Here is a 19611-nt window from a genome sequence, read left to right on the forward strand (position 1 = left end):
CTTATTGTACATTCATGAACTTCAACCACAAACAACTAAAATACATCACAAATATCAACAAGGGATAGAAGATAGTTGGGATGCATTTGAGAAAGGCAACAAGTATCACAAACGGGGATACCAAAAGAAGTAACTAAATTTGCACTTTCATCTATATTGCACATGTGAGAGCCTTGAGGAATTGATATGCAACAAAATTGCTAGATAGGCATAGTTGGGATGGATGAATCATGAGCATGATTTAAAATGCTTCCCAACAAATGCACTCATCTCAAATTACTCACATTCACAATAAAGAGGTTTCATTAAGACTTTTGCAAGAAGCACAACATTTGCAAATCAAGAGATTCATGCCAAGATGCAACCATAAGGTTGGATACAAGAAAAGTATGCATGAGAAGATACTTGTTACCAAGATAGCATTGGTGTGGATGTAGTAGATATGTGTTCGTTGATCATCCTAGCTTGCCTCACGTTACCATTGAGTCACCACTTCTTTCCAAGAGTGAGACAAGCATTCAATGCATATCCATTGTACCTAACACAAAGGTAAGTACAAAATGGTCCCCAAACTAATTGGGTCCGAAGTAGTTAGACACACTACAACATATAGGACAAACTCCACAATTCTATGTGCATATAGATATGAAATTGAATTTCATGCACATCTTAGCCAAATTAGGATTTGATGGAGTTTACCCTATATATTGGATCAAAGAAAGTGACACATGCCATAAGATATACATATATTAAATATGCATGCACAATACTTTCAAGAACCAAAGGAAGATACAATTTGGACAAAACACCAAATAAACCAAGAGACAATGGTTGTCCAAATTATATCAAAGAATCAAATCAACACAAGATTGACTCCAAAGACTTATCTCATTATAAGAAGCTAATTAAACCTAAGCACAAAGGAATGAGATAACCAACTCCCAAGAGAGCAAGGTTCCAACAAATAAACCAAACCCTCGACACTTTTTATGATGGCACACAGTACCAAAAAGAAAATTTTATGTCTCCCAAAACCAAATTTTTGATAAAGATCAAGAGATGTTAAGCATTCTAATAAAATAGAAGAGCTCCCCAAGTTTGGTGCATTATCTAGGATTTTTTATATGAATACAAAATGCACAAAACTAGGATCATCACGCTACCTATATCTTCTAACAATGCTAAGAAAGTTTGAATAGACAACTTAGATCCATAAGATGCAAGGAAGACACATGGGAGTCAAAGCACAACAAATTCATGGCAATAAATAAGGCAATATAAATACAAGAGCCAATGTAGATATGATCAATAAATATCTACCTCATAATTGATTACCAATTGTCCTAGGACAAGAGGTATTAGGAAATATTTCCGGTGGTAGTTTATAAGTATACATAAGATCATATTTACAACGAACAAAGCATATGGTAAAAGATAAGAGTTAACCATCATGCAAAGATAGTTTCTTGATAGCTTCATTTAGTCATACCAACATGCAAGGCAATTAATAGTATTCATACCAACATGCAAAGCAATTAATAGTATTCATACCAACATGCAAAGCAATTAATAGTATGACTTGAAGCACATGGTTTTCCAAAAATGTATTGAGGGACACGTTGGGAAAAACCATGCCAAGAAAAACTTTCACAAATAAGATCCACAAAGATATTAGCAATGAAGCCATTTAAGCAAATTGGAGCTTGTTTGAGCAAACATGCCACATAGGAGAGAGATAATTTACGGTATCAATTCTATGTGACACAACCTCAAATGTTCACATTTTCTAGGCTTGTAATATGCACAAAGCTTATTACTCCCCCATAATGTGATAAGGAATTTATTTTCACAAGAGGCAAATAAGATCCAACTAGAGATATTAATGAACATTAGAATTTAAATTTCTCATGAAGATGACATACCACATAGAGACTAGATAATCTTGCAATATCAATTCTATGTGATATTCCTCATGTACACACATTGTTAGGATTGTGAAATTCCTAAAGGAATATCACTCCCCCAAAATGTTATAGTCCATTAATCTCTCATAAGAGCCATATAAGATACAACAAGATGCAAAGAGGCTCCAACACAAACACAAATACATGGTGTGCAACCCAACATGCATAGACTTGATTTCTCAAGAAAAAGCAAGTAGGAAGCACAACATATACAAACACATGTTAGGAACAAAACTAACACATGCAAAGGGGCGAGTAACTTTCAATATAAATGAGTTGAGCACATGTTACCGCAAGGAGGAACATTGAATATATGATAGAAGCAAGATAACCAAGACTTGGCTTGAGATAATATAAATGATGAAGATCCCTTAATTCTTCATGATGTAGCCAAGTCTCCAATGCCCTCCAAAAAGCACCTATTGATCAAGTTTTGGATTGTTGGTCCCCAACTAAGTTGGGTCCTAAGAGGTTAGTCACAATAGGCTTGGCAACCCAAATGGTTCTTTTCTTGACACCACTTTGAGCACCAACATATTTGGCAAACACATTGCCACCCTCATCCTTACAAAGAGAATAAACATCATCAATGGAGATAGAGTTGGATGAGGTACCAATAGTGCAAAAAGAGGAGATGTGGCCCTTCTCACGGCATATGTAGCAAGTTCTTTTCTTCTCCTTCTTCTCACTAGATTTCTCCACAATGGGAGCATTGGCTTGATTCTTCTTGGGAAGTGGAATTTCTTCAACTTGAGGTTGAATATGAGTTTGAGCTTGAGGCCGCTTCCCTTTTTGCTTCTTCTTCAAAGGGCAAGATCTAACATGGTGCCCTTCAATTTTGCACTTGAAGCAAACAATCTTGGCCGGGTCTTTGACTTGTACTTGGCCCTTCTTGTTGTTGTTGTTCTTGGACTTGTTCTTGTTGTTGGATTTGAATCCAAGTCCACTCTTGTCATTGGGATTGTTGCACACTTAAAATCGTGTCAAGTTTGCATTTCCCTTCATGACTCTTTACCAAGTCGGTCTTCAAATAAGTGACTTGGGCCTTTAGCTATTGAATTTACTCTACATGGTTAGTAACAACACAAGTACTAGAGGAAGTAGAACCTTCATTGTTAGAGCAACAAGGCAAGGAAGATAATTCATCACAAGATTTAGCAATACTATGAGTGGATGAATTACTAGGACTAGCACATGGCAATATAGCATTTTGGGTAGTAGTGCTAGTATCCACATGAGGCTCACAAGGTGTTGCCTTCGATATGATAGTCTCATGAGCTAACTTTAGCCTATCATGGGAGGCTAGAAGATCCTCATGGGAGCTAGAAAGCTTTCCATGATTTTCTTCCAATTTCCCATAATTGCTAGTTAGCAATTCAAGTTGAGCCCTTAGCTCAACATTCTCCTTCAAGATAGATGCTTCACAAGAAGTAGAGTTAGTAGCACAAGCATCATCACAAGACATATTAAGAAGAGAAGGTAACATAGCATGCTCTTTTAAATATGAAGCTTGTAGTTGCTCATATGACTTGGTGAGGATAGAGTGTTCGCTCTCCAAGGCCTTGTGGGCCTTGTCTAGATCATCTAGATCCTTAACAAGTTTATCATGGCCAACACCAACTTTGAACTTTTCATTTTTAAGCAATTTTAATTTAGCTTTAGCATGGTCTCTTTCTTTAGTGAGTTTAGCAAATATTTCATTTTGAGACACCTCAAGGGTTTGAAGTTGCTCCTCAAGAGAGGCTACGGTCTCTTGTTCTTCTTCAAGATCATTCTTTAAAGATGCTACATCATCGGCATACTCTCGTTCAAGAGCACCCTTTTTATCAATGGTGTTCTCATGCATCCAAATAAGTTTTTGGCTCTCAATAGCGGTAGTCAAGATTTCAAAGAAGTGAGAGCTAGCAATTTTATCTTTGTAAAGAACCTTGAATACACTCTCACCTTTATCGCGTAGAGAGACAACCCAATCCTCTTCTTCATATTCATCCTCATTCTTATCACCACGAGACATATTAGGTTCCATGGTAGGAGGTACCGTGGAACCCTTGGCCATAAGGCATATATGAGGACCGTGAAATAAAGATGAGGAGTTACTTGAGGCTCCTTTCAAGATCTTGTCTTGACCAATAGAATCTTTGGTTTCCTCTACATTGTTAGACACACAACAACTAGAGGAAATAGAATCATTTTTATCATGGCCACAAGACAATGCAAGCATATCATCATTAGATTTTTTCAAGCAACTTACACATGATATGCAAGGACTATCAACACAAGAATGTAAATCATTTCTAGTGCTAGATGTGTTTAAGTCCAAAGATGAACCATTGCAATGAGATATAGATGAAGGATCATCAATAGTAAGCTCAATACCAACATTGCAATTTCCATCACCACTCACCATATCATTACCTTGTGTCTTGAAACACTTTGGTGAAGTGGATGAAGATGAGAACTCATCACGGCCGGAAGTGGAAGCAATACAATCATCCTCAATGATATTGGACACATCATATTTATCTCGAAGTTTTGTCCATAATTCATGAGCGCTCCCAAAAGGCATGATTGAAGAAGTAACTACATTGCTCACAACAATGGAAAACACATGAGAAGCAAGAGCATCGAGACAAGAGTTTTTCTTCTCCTCATAAGATAAATTTTGGGGATCCTTAGGAGAAGAAAAACCCATGTCAAGAAATCGCTCCATGTTCGGGAAATACCCCGCAAAATATTAAGCAAATAACTTTTCCATAGATCATAATTTGTGGCATCAAATATAAACAAGGTATTGTGTTCTAATCCCCTCACCGACTTCTTTACTCGCAAGGCGGTGAAGCCTAAGAATGAGAGACCTTGCTACGATACCAATTGAAAGGACACGGATGTCGCCTAGAGGGGGGTGAATAGGCGATTTAAAACTTTTACGAGATGGGCTTAACAAATGCGGAATAAAACTAGCGTTTACTTTGTCAAGCCCAAAGCATATATACTATGGTTCACCTATGTGCACCAACAACTTATTCTAAGCAAGAGTTCACCTATGTGCACCAACAACTTATGCTAAGCAATACAAGCAAGTATGTGATAGCAAGATATATATAACTTCAAGCACGATGGCTATCACAAGGTAAGGTGCATAAGTAAAGAGCTCGGGTATAGAGATAACCGAGGCACGCGGGAGACGATGATTTATCCCGGAGTTCACACTCTTGCGAGTGCTAATCTCCGGTGGAGAGGTGCGGTTGCTTAGTGCTCCCGAACGCCACAAGAGGCTCACCTTGAGGTGTGGTTGCTCGATGCACACCAACGCCACAAAGGCCTCACCCCAAGATGCGGTACTCACACCACACACCGAACGCCACGAAGGCGCCTCACCTAAATCTCCGGTGACCCTCGCCACAAAGGCCTAGGTCACGGTTCCACTAAGGGATTTCCTTCGAGGCGGAAACCGGGCCTTACACAAAGATTGGGGCACACATCCACAACTTAATTGGAGGCTCCCAACAAATCGCCACAAAGGCCTAGAATCCGTCTAGGGTTCCAAGAACCCAAGAGTAACAACTTCCTTGCTTTCACCTCCACGAATCACGGTGGAGAACTCAAACCGATGCACCAAATGCAATGGCAAGAACACCACAAAGATGCTCAAGTCCTTCTCTCTCAAATTCCAACAAAGCTACAAAAGCTATTGGGGGAATAAGAGAGGAAGAACAAAGGAATTCACAAAGAACACCAAGATCAAGATCTAGAGGATTCCACTCACAAAGAGATGGATTTGATTGGTAGAAAAGTAGATCTAGATCTCCTCTCTCTTTTCCCTCAAATGGGGGCAAGAATCATGGAGGGATTGAGAGATAGTGCAAGCTTCTCTAGTTCAACAATGGAGGAGAGAGAGAGTGAGAGAAGCACCAGCCCAAGGAGGAAGAAGGGGGGTATTTATACCCCCCAAGAAAATCGAGCCGTTTGGGCAAAACCAGGGCCGGATAATCCGGCCTAAGTAAGGGCCGGATTATCCGGGGGCCGGATTATCCGGCCTCAGGGACAAAACCTGGACAAAATCCGGCCAAAAATCCGGCCCCCATCCAGAGCTGCTTTTCTTCCGGTCCTTAGACGATTTCGGGGGGCCGGATATTTCGAAATATCCGGCCCGGATAATCCGGCCCGGATATTTACGAAAAATCCGGCACAGCAAAACTGCAGAAACACCAAAACTAAAACGGGCATAACTTTAGCATCCGGACTCCGATTTTGATGATCTTGGGCTTGTTTTGAAGCTAGGAACAAGCTCTACAAGATCATGCAGGAAACCATCATAGTCCAACAAGGTAGGATAGAAACAAATGATGAAAGGTTTGACCTATCTAAAAAAGACATACCGGTAAAACCTCCAATCTCGAAAATGCAACAAGTTGCCCATGCAAAAACCATTCTCAATGAACTAGAGCTTGTCATGAGAATAAGCACAAGCTCTAAAACATCACATGGATAAGATCCAAATAAAACCAAGAAAGATGATGAACCAAACTCGAAAACGCAACAAGTGATCTATGCGAAATCCGTTTTCGATGAACTAGAGCTTGTCATGAGAATAAGCACAAGCTCTAAAACATCACATGGATAAGGTCCAAATAACAACCAAGAAAGATGATGCAAGGATGCAAAGGTTTGAGCTCTCTCCGAACGATACGATCGAGTTACTCACTCGAGAGCCCTCTTGATAGTACGGCAACTAAACTATAAACCGGTCTCCAACTACACTATGAGACCGGTGAGAAACAAACCCTATCAAGAGCAAACCTTATACTTGCGCATTCCACTTGAGCTCGATGACGACGATCTTGACCTCAACAAGATGGAACGCCTTTCTTGCTTGTGCTTGCTTGACGAAGTCTTGTGGATTGCTCCCCCATAATCCACCATGGGAGAGCTTCTTCTTCGGCGCATCTTCACATAACCATGACCACCATGTGGATTGCTCCCCCATAATCCACCATGGGAGAACTTCTTCTTCGGCGCATCTTCACATATCCATGATCACCATATGGATGGCAAGACTCAAGCAAAGGATCTCTTCGAGATGGCTCATCTTGAACTTGCACTTCATTTCTTCATTCTTCATCATGTTGATGTCTTGAAGTAACTTGAGGGCTCACTTCATCTTCATCTTCAAGACATACTTGACACTTGATATCCTTCATCAATTTCTTCTTATTGCAACCTTGAAGCCAACATATGGTTCAAGCATTGCCTATGGACAACTCCTACAAATATAACTCAATGCAAACATTAGTCCATAGGGATTGTCATTAATTACCAAAACCACACATGGGGGCTCCAAGCACTTTCAGTAACTACATTGCTCACAACAATGGAAAACACATGAGAAGCAAGAGCATCGAGGCAAGAGTTTTTATCCTCCTCAAGAGATAAATTTTGAGGATCCTTAGGAGAAGAAAAACCCATGTCAAGAAATCGCTCCATGTCCGGAGACATACGCCGCAAAATATTAAGCACATAAATTTTCCATAGATCATAATTTGTGCCATCAAATATAACCAAGTTATTGTGCGCTAATCCCCTAACCGACATCTTTACTCTCAAGGCGGTGAAGCCTAAGAATGAGAGACCTTGCTCTGATACCAATTGAAAGGACACGGATGTCGCCTAGAGGGGGGTGAATAGGCGATTTAAAACTTTTACGAGATGGGCTTAACAAATGCGGAATAAAACTAGCGTTTACTTTGTCAAGCCCAAAGCCTATAAACTATGGTTCACCTATGTGCACCAACAACTTATTCTAAGCAATGGTTCACCTATGTGCACTAACAACTTATGCTAAGCAAGACAAGCAACTTATGTGATAGCAAGATATATATATAACTTCAAGCACGATGGCTATCACAAAGTAAAGTGCATAAGTAAAGAGCTCGGGTATAGGAATAACCGAAGTGACGCGGAGACAACGATGTAGCCCGAAGTTCACACTCTTGCGAGTGCTACTCTCCGTTGGAGCGGTGTGGAGGACAAGTCACTCCAAATGCACGAGGGCCACCGTATTCTCCTCGAGAATTCCCACCAAAAGGGATGTCCTCGATCCACTATGGGACCTTAGGAAGGTCACCGAACCCGCACAAAGCTTGGGGCTATCTCCACAACTTAATTGGAGGCTCCCAATAAATTGCCACAAAGGCCTTGCCCTTGAAGATTCTCCACAACTTAATTGGAGTCCCCAAGAACACCACTAAGATGCCACAAAGGCCTTGCCCTTGAAGATTCTCCACAACTTAATTGGAGTCCCCAAGAACACCACTAAGATGCCACAAAGGCCTTGCCCTTGAAGATTCTCCACAACTTAATTGGAGTCCCCAAGAACACCACTAAGATGCCACAAAGGCCTAGAATCCGTCTAGGGTTCCAAGAACCCAAGAGTAACAACCTTCTTGCTTTCACCTCCACGAATCACCGTGGAGAACTCAAACCGATGCACCAAATGCAATGGCAAGAACACCGCAAAGATGCTCAAGTCCTTCTCTCTCAAATTCCAACAAAGCTACTGTAACGCCCCACTTTTGCAACCTTGTTTATTTGCCCTTAATGCAAAATTAGGGGGAACAAAAACTTTTTCTTTAGACTAATTAAGATGAATTGCCTTGATCTGTTTGTTATGATGAATTGCCTTGATCTGTTGGTAGATGAATTGTCTTGATTTGCTTGTTGAGTTTGTCTTGAGCTACCTCATAGAACAACACCCCTAGTGGTTAAACAAGCAACTCACCAAATAAAACACATGTGGGACTTAGGAAAGATTGTTTTCCTTGTTACTACATCAAACCTCTCTCCTGATGACAACATGAGTGTGCCATCTTGATTTTTCTCTTTGTGGTACAAGATAGCTCAATCATCCTTAATTCAAAACTAGGGATCGTCTACCCCTAGCTACATCCCTCTCTTACACCCACTCATCCTTGTTGGTTTTGAGGCCATGTCGACCATCTGTGTCGACAGGCTTAAGATGTCCAGACTTTGGCAATTGATCTCATCTATGCAATACCATCTGTAACTTCCACGTCTTGCATGTCCTATTCTACTCTTGCAACTCTTATACTCCATTGATCTTGAACCCTATCAAATGTTTAACCTCAAGATCACTTTCTGCACTCTTGCCTCTTGTGATTATTCAAGTTTAATCTTCACAAAACCAAGAGTGGAATGATGGGTACATTTTGTAGCCATCATCTACCCTTGAGAACACTCCTCTCTAAATTAGTTTTCCTCCTCAAAAACCCTACTGTTTTCCTTCTCTAGTTTTGAGTACAAAACTACTTCTAGTTTTATTAAATATTTTCAAGAAATTTCTTCAAACAAAACAAAGAACTGAAATGGGTTTTGTTTCTCATCCCATTTCTACCACGTACTGATTTCTAAAACATTATTTTCTATCTTGTTTTCTTTTCAGCAAAAGGCTTGTTTATGATACCTATACCATTTCTTGTTTTCCCTCTTGCTTATTTTTACATTGGAGAAAGACTCTACTTTACTAGAGAAAGTAAGTAGAATATTTTGAACCCCTATGTTCCAACTAGTTTTATCTCAACACTTTCAAACTTCATTCCACTTGAGTTCATTCCCAATTGTCCCTAGACAATTGAGGTGTTTCAAATACTTTTCAAACAAGTTCTATTTCAAATAGCAACCTTTGCACATCTCTGATCTACCACATTGTATTTTCCCCCATCCTCCAATTCTTGATCAAATGGATGATCATTTGATACTTCCAAATCACCCCCAATTGACCTCTTATTTGAAGAGCAACTTATATTTTATCATGCCCATCTCAATCCTCTATTCTTTTCCATCACCACCTTGACCTCATGAATTGGTGATTTCTGCCACCATATTCATCCTTGTGAGTATATGGATACTTCACTCACCATTTATCTTAACCTTGCTCTGTCATTGACTAAACCACCATCACCATCCTATTTACCTTGGCATGCACATGCATTGTTGCATGTGGTCCATCCCAATCCTTCCAAAATTGAATTCAAATAAAAACTACTACTCATCAAATATACCTTGGGAACTATCTTCATCATAAGTTGGTCTCAACCAAAGTGGTGGAAATTATTCTCATGTCACATGTCACCTTCATACTCCTTTTTTATCTATATGTATCTACTCCTATACTTATCATCATCCAAATCACTCATGGACATTATATCCTCAACATCATGCCTTGGACTATACACATTGATGTTGTGCATCTCTCTCACATTTCTCACTTGCTCATGACAAGAAAGGAGCCGGCCATGACTTGAAATTCGGCCAGCCCCTCCTCCTCATTTTCTTCTCTTGCAAGCCTTGTCTCCCAACTACCCCAATCACTAAATGGGCAGCCACCCACCTTGACCAATCAAATAAGGAGGCAGCCACCCCTCTCCCTCTATAAATACCCCCTAGCCGGCCACCTCCACTCCCATTTGCTTCATTTCTTCTCACTCTACACTCCCTCACACTCTCCTTCTCCACTTCCCACGAAAATGTTGCTCCTCTTAGCTCCATGGCCGGCCATGGCCATGGAAACTACTCCAAGATGAAGCTCCCTCCTCCCTCAAGCTTTCCCTCACCATGAGAGCATCTCTCTCACTCTCTTCTCCCCTAACCTTGGATGAATCCAGCTCCCTTTCTCCTTTCTCCTCTCACAAGATTGGATCTTGATGCAGGTGCATGCTGGTCCAAGCATGGAGAAGTTTGAGCTATCCTCAGATCTGAAGTTCTTGAGCAAAGTTCGTCCAAAACCTTGCAGTAATTTCTGTAATCTTGCTATTTCAGATTCTAGTACGAACTTGTAAAATCCGCCAAATCTTGTGTGCAGATCCAAATCGAGTGATTCAAAGTTCCACAGATAGATATTGAAAAGATCTACAACTTGGCGTTGGTCTCATCCTCAAATTCGTTACGGATTTTGCATGGTAAATAAAGTTCTACAAACATGCAGAATCACTGTTTGTTAGATTTCTTCCGTTTTACAAAACCTTTCTGAGCAAACTCAACTGTGGGTGAAATCTCACTCCAGTACCTTCATTTTGGCGTTGGTTTCACTTCAAATGACCTCCTGAAATTGAAATGGTTCACAGATCAAGATCTGGTCAGATCTGACTTTGTAGAATTAAACCAGGAGCTTGGAGACGAATTTTTGAATGAAACCAACTGGGTAAGAACCACCTATTCAATACCTTTCAGACGCCGCAGACCACATATTTTTGTGATTTCTGTATGATTTTTGGTGAATTAAACTTGTTCTGTGTGTTCTGCAGACATGGCTGTTAGCTTTTAAATCATCAAAAATCCATTTTTGAACCTAATTGAGTGATTCCAATTTTGTAGGACTGCTGATTGTTTTCTTAATCATCCCAAACAAGTTTCAAACATTTATCTGTTGTGTAAATCCAGAGGGAGAGCAAATGGTACAGACATGCAGTAAACTTTTAAATCCATTTGTGAGAGTTTCAGAAACAATTTGAACCCAAATGCAATTGTGTATGAATCTATGTTTAATTACCTTTCAAATGCCAGTGGCCTCATATTTTTAGGATTTTTCTACGATTTATGGCTTACAGATCTTGTTTTCTGTACAGTCAGATTCAAAGAAATTCCTAAAATAGTAGGATTAACCTTTTTGGGTGATTCCAATTGGGTTAGTCTTGTATTAGTACTGGCTATCTAGGAAAAATATTATTAGTCTCTGTTCATACATATTTGTTACTGTTAGTAATTTTTATGTGTGACATGCATTGTTGAAGCAAAACTTTTCGGTTTATTTAAAACCCTTGACCAACTCTTTTTAGTAGAGAAGGGCAACCTTTGTTTCATGCTTGCAAAACAAAACCTCTGCAACCTAACATTAACTCTTTTGTTTTGCTTAAGTTTTCAAATGATGTGGTATATGGTTTGCTTCCTATTTTTGTATAGTGTTAAGTGAGCAAATTAAATTAGGAAAGCTGATTTCTACTTTTCCAAAAATGTTTCAAATTATAATGTTAATGTTTTTTATGCCAAACTAATGCACTTGTCATCTTTATGATGTTATCTACCAGGGGATATTTGGTTTATACCATGGTGATAACCGAGAGAGGCAATTGCTAAGTTGTGGTGCACTCATACCTTTACTAGGTAAATAAAGGGGGCTTTCTAAATTAAAACTCTTAAACCTGGTTTGTGGTATCTATAAGTCCTTAGTATGTTATACCTTGGCTGCATGGTTAGTTGTTGATTGTTGAATGTTGTCTTGTTGATGCAATGTGATTGATTGTGTTCCTTTTATATTTTCCGGCGATAGATGCGAACAATTCCGGAGAAGAAGAAGAAGTGGAATCGAACGAGGATTTTATTTATATATGTTGTTGGAATTCTTATATTGATGGAGTTGAAGAAGTCCAGGGACAAATAAGCCAAGGCAAGCCATCTTTGAACTCTGAATGATGTGGTGTTGGATGTCATTTGTTGATATCCCTAAGCATCTTATCTCTTTATGTGATGATCTCTCTATGTTGGTCTATGTATGGTTGTAATAGGAGTAGTTACTTGTGGTGGTTTTTCATCTTGGTTCACACGTGGGAGAGATGCATGGTGTCATTGCCGTGCTACTCCTTTGGGTCTTCATGAGTGCTCAAACCGAGCATGTACTATTCCAAATTAGAGTTTTACACCACACCCCTACTTTGTTGAGTATAGAGGTATCAAAGTCATGATGCTTGGTATATTTCTCAAATTGAGAGAATTATGCCGTGTACCCCCCCCCCCCTTGAATGATGGATGGGTAATACACCTACACCACCCAAGTTGTATAGTAGCACCCCAAATCTGAAAGTTTGATCCACCCTTTGTTATCATCTTACATGCTTACCTTAAGCAAGTAGGACCCCCTTTATGCCACTCACTTATGCTCTCATGGTATGATGACCTTCATCTTGGCCATGGTACTATAGTAGTTCCTTCTCATGAAATTATAGGTTGGGAACCCCTCAAGGTTTACCTTGTTGTAAATGTTTATAAAAACCTTGGGTGAGCTAACCCAAGGGTATGGTTTAAGAAAAACAAAGGATCTTGATAAGGATGTTTGGGAAAGTGGTGTATGGCTGTTTGTGGAACACCAAGGTGTTGTGGGAAAAAGAAATGGTTTCAAAAGGGGCACTGCGTATATGTGTACACCAGCCCAACTTTTATTCGCGCAACCACATTATCCAATATGGGCATGGGCTTAGTCCGTAGTTCGTTGAGATTGGCATAAGCACCCTTCACAACTCTCTAGGGAGGGTCAAGATGACCTCCGACGTCGGGTTGCGCTCTGGAGGAGGCAATACACTGTCTTAACTGATAGCCGGACGATTACTGAGGGTCTTCCGACGTGGCGCCGGAGATACGCTCAAAAGGAGGTATGCTGCCGGGGTGCCGGGAAGGGGTAAGCCCGCAGGGAAGGACTTGTGCCAAAGGAGACGGGCGAAAGACTATGACTGGTTATCCGAGACTCGCATACTCTCGTATGACGATCCGGGGATGATCCCGGCGGATTTATCAGTTCTTGTGGGGAAAGTGCGCACACTCTGCAGAGTCAAATCTATTCGAATAGCCGTGTCCGCGGTCATGGACGGGTTGCAAAGGTCTACCTTTACCGGGGCTTGCATTTTGTTTTGACAAATGCTTTGCAAAGGAAGTGTTGTGTTTATATGTACCGGAAAGGTACGGAAAATGGGCGTGTGTTGACCATATGGAGATGGTCGTGGGAAAATTGAGACCAAGTGGGGAACTCCTTCCTAATGTTTCTTGAAGAGGAACTCTCACTTGACAAAGAATTAGAGATGTCATAGATATATTTTGAAGTATCTTCTTCAATAAAGGTATAGATATGTCATAGGAATTCTCTAGCATCCCCATCAACTGAGATGGCCTTATGCTAACTCCTCTTCACTAAAGATATAGATGTGTCATAGAACTTCCTAAGCGTTCCCATCAATTGAGATGGCGGTATGCTATCTTTCCTCCTAGACGTTTAGTGGATGTCGTTGAAAGACCATAGTATCCGCATCACTTGAGATGCCGGCATGCTTTATCCACAAGAGAAACTATCTCTCTTTCACATGCTATATCCACGAGAGAAACTGATTCTCTTCCTCATGCTATTTCCACTGGAGAAAATTAGCTCTTCCTTCTTGTCTTCTTAGTTTAGCACTTGTCATCTTGCATTCTTGCAAAGTACCTTTCTTGATGGTTTGCGAGTACAATTCCAAATGTACTCACGGCTTTGTCCCTGGCTATTTACTTGGCCAGACTTGGAGGAACACGACGGATGAAGAAGGAGTTGGCGACGTCTATGCGAGCTAGGAACTTCTTCCCAGTCAGTTGCCTATAGGGTTATGGCAGATGACTTGGGTACCGCGCTGCTGCAGTGATGATGCTACTCTGATGTTTAGTTAAGCCCTTCGAGGCTATTATGTAAGTATTGGTCGTGTGATCATGTTGTAATTTTCTTATTCCGCTTTGTAATGGATGGTGTAATTTGATATCAGTTCGGTTATGTGTTCACGGTGCACTGATCATGGGGTCGTGAACTGTATACATAACAGGGAATTTCGGACAGCTAGTCCGGGGTCCCCACAGCTACAAAAGCTATTGGGGGAATAAGAGAGGAAGAACAAATAAGAGAAGGAACACCAAATTTCTCCAAGATCTAGATCTAGTGGATTCCCCTCACAAAGAGAGTGATTTGATTGGTAGGAATGTAGATCTAGATCTCCTCTTCCTTTTCCCTCAAATAGATTCAAGAAGCATAGGTGGAGTAGAGGGAAAGAGAAGCTCTCAAGGTCAACAATGGTGGAGAGCACTTGGGGGAAGAGTTAGCTGCCCAAGGAGGAAGAAGGGGGGCTTAAATACCCCCTCCCATCGAAATATGACCGTTTGGGTCAGCTCAGGCCGGATTTTCCGGGCCGGATATTTGCAAAATATCCGGGCCCTGAAAAACGGCTAAGGACATGAGAAAACTGCTCTCAGGATGGGGGCCGGACATTTGGCCGGATATTTGCCCGGATTTGTCCAAAAACCGGATTTTTCCGGGGGGCCGGATTATCCGCCCCAAACTTGGGCCGGAATATCCGCCCCCTGAAAAACTCGAAAACATCAAACTGAAACGGGCATAACTTTAGCATCCGGACTCCGATTTTGATGATCTTGGGCTTGTTTTAAAGCTAGGAACAAGCTCTACAAGATCATGCAGGAAACCATCATAGTCCAACAAGGGAGGATAGAAACAAATGATGAAAGGTTTGACCTATCTAAAAAAGACATACCGGTAAAACCTCCAATCTTGAAAAAGCAACAAGTTGCCCGTGCAAAAACCATTCTTGATGAACTAGAGCTTGTCATGAGAATAAGCACAAGCTCTAAATCATCACATGGATAAGATCCAAATAATAACCAAGAAAGATGATGAACCAAACTCGAAAACGCAACAAGTGATCTATGCAAAATCCGTTTTCGATGAACTAGAGCTTGTCATGATAATAAGCACAAGCTCTAAAACATCACATGGATAAGGTCCAAATAACAACCAAGAAAGATGATGCAAGGATGCAAAGGTTTGAGCTCTCTCCGAACGATACGATCGAGTTACTCACTCGAGAGTCCTCTTGATAGTACGGCAACTAAACTAAAAACCGGTCTCCAACTACACTATGAGACCGGTGAGAAAGAAACCCTATCAAGAGCAAACCTTATACTTGCGCATTCCACTTGAGCTTCATGACGACAATCTTGACCTCAACAAGATGGAACGCCTTTCTTGCTTGTGCTTGCTTGACGAAGTCTTGTGGATTGCTCCCCCATAATCCACCATGGGAGAGCTTCTTCTTCGGCGCATCTTCACATAACCATGACCACCATGTGGATTGCTCCCCCATAATCCACCATGGGAGAGCTTCTTCTTTGGCGCATCTTCACATATCCATGATCACCATATGGATGGCAAGACTCAAGCAAAGGATCTCTTCGAGATGACTCATCTTGAACTTGCACTTCATTTCTTCATTCTTCATCATGTTGATGTCTTGAAGTAACTTGAGGGCTCACTTCATCTTCATCTTCAAGACATACTTGACACTTGATATCCTTCATCAATTTCTTCTTATTGCAACCTTGAAGCCAACATATGGTTCAAGAATTGCCTATGGACAACTCCTACAAATATAACTCAATGCAAACATTAGTCCATAGGGATTGTCATTAATTACCAAAACCACACATGGGGGCTCCATGCACTTTCAATGAGCCGATTGCCTACAATCGGCAACTGCCCAGAATGTAGACAGAAGAAGAAGAGCACAGGAGACGTGTCAGTGTTCAAGCGTCTGGGACCTCTCCCATCTCGGAACAAGCAAGCTGAGTCCTCTCGGGTGGAAGATCTCGAAGAGTTGGAAGACGACGATGAAGAAGAAGAAGATAAGTACCACCGGCCAAGGTGGTGCCCTGATGGACTCAGCCGTTCCCAAAAGCGTAGGGTTCAGCGACTACGTGGCTTGGAGGAAGCCGAAAGGTTATACCTGCATACGTTGAGGAAAGCGCGGCCTGATCTGGCCGCGAAGATTCAGCGAACTCTGGACGAGGAGGGTCGACCACAAAAGATGGAGTGGCGCCCCAAGCAAAAGAGAGCCGATGATGAGACATCGGCTGGTACAAACATGGTGTTCATCCTTCCAGCGGAGTTTTGTGCTCCAGGATTAGACGAAGCACCTGTGGCACAACTTGACTGCGGCCCACGGCCAGTTATCTTCGAGAAGCCACGAGAAAGAAGCTACAGACACCTGAAGGCCCTGTACTTACGAGGTTACATCAATGGGCAGCTTGTCAACAAGATGCTGGTGGACACCGGAGCGGCAGTCAACATCATGCCATACTCCATGCTACGTCGGTTGGGACGCTCTAGCTCGGATCTGATCAAGACCAACGTTACACTGAGCGATTTCAACGGCCAGGCATCAGAAGCACAAGGTGTTCTGAACGTGGATCTGACCGTGGGGAGGAAAACCATCCCTACGACATTCTTCATTGTCGATAGCAAGAGCACCTATGCTGTCCTGCTAGGGAGAGGTTGGATCCACGCCAACTGTTGCATTCCATCCACAATGCACCAATGTCTAATTCAGTGGGATGGAGATGAAGTAGAGGTCGTCCACGCAGATGACTCAGCCGAGATTTCAACGGCTGGCATGAACGTTTGGGAGACGGCAGGCCAAGAGCCACTCTCAGGCATCACTTTGGACGACTGCGAGCGCATCGACGTGACAAAAAACGGGGTGAGGCTGGTCTTATCCACCGGCCTGACCGTGTAACAAGAGCAAAGGCTATGGATGTATGTGGCAAGGCCAATCCTTGTGATCGGCCCCAAAAAAAAAAGTGACAATCTTGTCTCAAGCATGTCACGTAGTCATAGTAAAGCAAGACCAAGATGTAAACCTTCATTGAGCAGTACAATCAAAATGGGGGCCGATTCCAGCAATCGGCCCATTTTATTATCCCCGCCATACGTTTTACCCGTGCTCAGCGTCGATCTAACAGGTGACGGAAAGCTAGGATATGGGTTTACGTCGGCTGATGAGCTGGAAGAAGTCGACATTGGTCCTGGGGATAAGCCACGACCAACTTTCATCAGCAAAAAGTTAGATCCACACCTCAGGAGCCAGATGATAGCTCTGTTAAAAGAATACCCAGATTGCTTTGCATGTGATTACACAGAGATGCCTGGGTTAGAAAGGAGCATCATTGAGCATCGGCTCCCTCTCAAGAAAGGATTCCGGCCATTCCAACAACGAGCACGTCAGATGAAGGCCGAAATTCTCGAAGAAGTCAAGAAAGAGATCGAAAAATGTTGACCGCCGGGTTCATCAGGCCATGCAGGTATGCTGAATGGATCTCCAGTATCGTACCTGTAGAGAAAAAGGACGGCCGATGGCATGTGGCAATAGATTTCCGAGATCTCAACAGAGCCACTCCAAAGGATGAATACCCAATGCCTGTGGCAGAAACATTGATCAATGCAGCTGCTGGTCACAAGGTGTTGAGTTTCATGGATGGGAATGCCGGCTACAACCAGATCTTCATGGCTCCAGAAGATATACACAAGACTGCATTCAGAGTACCAGGGTCAGTGGGCTTGTTTGAATATGTAGTCATGACCTTTGGGTTGAAGAATGCTGGTGCAACGTACCAAAGAGCCATGAATTATATTTTTCATGATCTGATCGGCAAGTTGGTGGAAATCTACATCGATGACGTGGTGGTCAAGTCTGTCTCCATGGAGGGACACTTGGATGATCTGCGACGCATCCTAGACCGAACTCGGAAATTCGGACTGAGAATGAATCCAAAGAAGTGTGCCTTTGGTGTGACGGCCGGTCAGTTCCTAGGTTTTCTGGTTCATGAACGAGGAATTGAGATCGGCCTGAAAAGTCAGGAGGCGGTACGTACCATGCAGCCACCTACCACGAAAAAGGAGCTCCAACGTCTCATCGGCAAGATCAACTTCGTCCGACGGTTCATCTCTAATCTGTCAGGACGAATTGAGCCGTTCATGGCGTTGGTGAAGATCAAATCTGATGACGAGTTTCACTGGGGGGTAACGGCGACAAGCGTTTGACGAGATTAAGCGGTATCTCGACAACGCCACTGTGCTAGTTCCACCTCAGCAAGACAGGCCGTTCTATATCTACTTATCGCATGGCTGACACGTCCATCGCTTCAGTGGTGGTGCAACTCTACGAGGGTGTTGAAAAGGTCGTATTCTACCTCAGCCGGAGGATGTTGGATGCAGAGACAAGGTATCCTGAGGTAGAGAAGTTATGCCTCTGCCTGTTCTTCACCTGCACCAAGCTTCATCACATCCTTTTGACGGCAGAAATCATCGTCATATGCAAGTCAGACGTTGTCAAGCACATGCTGTCGGCTCCTGTTTTGAAAGGCCGACTTGGTAAGTGGATGTTTGCGTTATCGGAATTCGATCTCCGGTATCAGCCGGCGCCCCCCTCTACCCAAACCCTAGCCGCCCTCCTCCACCACCTCTCCTGCATACGCTTTGGCGAAGCCCTGCCGGAGATCTCCACCACCACCGCCACCACGTCGTCGTGCTGTCGGGATTTCGAGGAGGATCTACTACTTCCGCTGCCCGCTAGAACGGGGAGAAGGACGTCGTCTTCATCAACACCGAACGTGTGACCAAGTACGGAGGTGTTGCCCGATTGTGGCACCATCAAGATCTTCTACGCGCTTTTGAAAGCGGCAAGTGATCATCTTCTGCAACAACGAGATCTAATCTCGTAGGCTTTGGAAATCTTCAAGGGTTAGTCTCGTTATCCCCTCGTTGCTACCGTCTACTAGATTGCATCTTGGCTTGGTTTTCGTTCTTGCGGTAGGAAATTTTTTGTTTTCTATGCTACGAATCTCATCACGAACCTCCGCCGGTGATCGCCGAAATCTCGCCAGAACCCTAATTCTGGCGAACTCCGAAAAGATAGTCCGGGCGAAGCCATGCCGGATTTGCACCAGGTGTGTCGTGATGCCGAAGTGATCTCTCTACCTCGAATCCAACTTGCTGGAACAA

The 19611-nt window shown here is 42.5% G+C and overlaps 1 long non-coding RNA gene across 1 annotated transcript; it reads left to right on the top strand.

Moving 5' to 3' along the window:
* The first annotated feature begins 10469 nt into the window (after positions 1-10469).
* LOC127317659 (uncharacterized) lies at positions 10470-12474 on the top strand. The gene is made up of 5 exons (XR_007861411.2): positions 10470-10753; positions 10843-10939; positions 11105-11181; positions 12065-12140; positions 12307-12474. It is a non-coding gene; the product is annotated as an uncharacterized lncRNA (long non-coding RNA).
* The last annotated feature ends 7137 nt before the right edge of the window (positions 12475-19611 follow it).

The sequence above is a fragment of the Lolium perenne genome, chromosome 1, assembly GCF_019359855.2.
Source record: "Lolium perenne isolate Kyuss_39 chromosome 1, Kyuss_2.0, whole genome shotgun sequence".
Classification (NCBI taxonomy): domain Eukaryota; kingdom Viridiplantae; phylum Streptophyta; class Magnoliopsida; order Poales; family Poaceae; genus Lolium; species Lolium perenne.